This window comes from Amyelois transitella, chromosome W (assembly GCF_032362555.1).
Source record: "Amyelois transitella isolate CPQ chromosome W, ilAmyTran1.1, whole genome shotgun sequence".
NCBI lineage: Eukaryota > Metazoa > Arthropoda > Insecta > Lepidoptera > Pyralidae > Amyelois > Amyelois transitella.
The window spans coordinates 9,997,428-10,000,000 of NC_083536.1; positions in this window are offsets into that span (position 1 = coordinate 9,997,428).

The window sequence follows — 2,573 nt, forward strand, 5'->3', positions numbered from 1 at the left end:
GAATGTATCCAAGAAAGAGCAATAGTCGAATCTGAGTGAGCATAAATACCGTTGAGATGTATTCGAAGACTATAAGCATCGCGTACAATTTTTACCAGTTTAGACATCAAAACAGCAGCACATAATTCTAAACGAGCCAATGTAGTGACTTTGACAGGGGAGACCATGGATTTCGCACATAGCAATCTAACCGTAATTAATTGATTTTGATCAGTGCAATGCAAATATATAACGCATCCATAACCATTCATACTTGCATCGCAGAAAGCCACAAGATTGACTTCATATACATCGGAAGCTCCAACATGACGTGGAATCTTCACGCCTCTCAATAAGGGAAGTTCCTGGGTGAGCAAGGCAAAACGACGGATTATACTCTCAGGAGGAGTTTCATCCCAATCTACTTTACAGAGCCATAACTCTTTAATCAGTAATTTAGCATATAGTATGACTGGGGAAATTACACCCAGGACATCAAATAAGCGAGCTACAATAGAGAGGATGTTCCTCTTGGTACATTTATCATGTACATCGTAAATAGTAACAAACAACTTGTCATCACTAGGCTCCCAGGCGAGACCTAACACCTTGGAAACATTACCTCCTTTGGAAATATCCACCGTGCTTCGGTGAGACTCGCGTAACTGTGACAACACCTCAGAATAATTGCTAGTCCACTTGACAAGATCGAGGGATCCCGCCTTAAACAGGGAAACCAATTGCTTGGACAAAGAAACTGCAATTTTCGCATTAGGCACTGAATAAACTAAATCGTCCATATAAAGCCTACTCTTAGCGACAGCGGCTGCTTCAGGATACTCATGAGACATATCCTCAGCCAACTGCTTAACAGTTCAGGTAATCATGAATTACAGAATTGTAATTCTCCCTTAACCCGGGAGTATGTTTAAATTTTCGCTCTAAAGCCATAAATCGACGAAGAGCAAAAGCCCTTGAGTTACCTAATTCTGAAGGGGTGCGACAGAACGGCAGAGAAACGGAATAGCGACTAAACTCGTCACGTGACACTGAAGATGTGAATAAATTCTCACATTCTGTTTCTTCCGGACTTAAATATTTCATCTGCCGTATCTCCTCGAACTCCCAGAATTTCTGAAGGACATCGTTAAGAGCGAACCCAGTGAATGAAGGAACAGAGGATGTTTTGGGTACATCACCCATCAAAATATATCCAAATGTAGTCAATATAGCGGGTGGAGCGCTAGTACTTGATTCAACTCTGTCACCTTTTTTTTTTTTGTTACGAAGGGGAAATCCATTTACGGACGACCCCCCGGGTCTTCACCCGGGAGAGTGTGGGACTCCTGGCACCGAGTGTGCCAGACTACCGCACTAAAACCCCTCCGGCGCTTCCTTCCTGCCATTTAGAAGGCATCATGGGATCGGCAATGCATTTTACCATGATGCCCTCTGGCTCCTCGGTGCGGCTTTACCGAGGATCTTGCTTTCTTGGACGACTAGTAAGTTGCTAGTCGCCCATACTGCCCAGGATTAGTGGTCCTGTTGGGGGAGTAGGTGAGCACGGTAACGTGCTCGCCTTCTGCCACCCCGTCCACGTCTATTGAGGGCGCGTTTGGGTCTTCCTCCCGCACCCTCTCAGCAGCCTCCTTCTGCGAGATGACGGTCTCACAGAAGGAAGCAACCGCCGCCCAGTTCCTCTCGCTGCATAACATCCTGTCAACGACGTTATGCAGCGAGAGGTCGCCATCCCCCAAAACTTCCACCAGCTCTTGCCGCTGCGCCGGCCACCTTGAGCAGTCTGCCAGAGTGTGTTGGGCCGTGTCGTCCGGCTCTCCACACTCATGGCAGACCTCGCTCCCTTCTTTCCCAATACGGTACAGGTAATGACCGAAGCTGCCATGCCCGGTCATTACCTGTGCTAACCTGTACGACACCTGGCCGTGGCGTCGATCCAGCCATTTGTCCAGCGATGGAAGGAGAGGAGAAAAGTCCCTCCACCACGTTGCGGAGGAGCTCCGGTTCCAGAGAGGCCATCGGGGCGGCGCACTGCAATTTGTTCCGTACAAGTTTGTACGGCCGCCCCCAAGGGTCCCGGTCCAACGCGGCCAAGAACTCTTTGTAGGATTCGTCCTTGGCCTTGGCAATCGCTTTGGACAGGGCCTCCTTAGCCTCTCTAAGTGCCGCACGCAGGAGCTCCTCCTCACCCTTCACTATCGTCCTTCGCCGCCTACACCGGGTATATGCCCGACGGGCACTATTGCTGGTGCGTCGGAGCTCGGCGATCTCCTCCGACCACCAGTGTACCCGTTTTTTGTTAGGCGGCGGACCCGATCTCCTCATAGAGGCGTCGCAGACGGCGACAAGCGACGCCCGAAAGCGGCAGGCCCTCTCCTCCACGTCGAGGGACCGGTCTGGCGATGGTGTTCGCCAACGCTCGATCATGGCCGCCTCTTCAGCTGAGTCAGCGTCGAGGCTGGCCAGGCTCCACTTGCGGAACCGGTCCCTCAGGAGATTGCGACCTTGACTGGGCGGCCGCACCGAAGCCGGTCTGGAGACCGACATCCGCACATATAAATGGTCGGAGAGGGTCT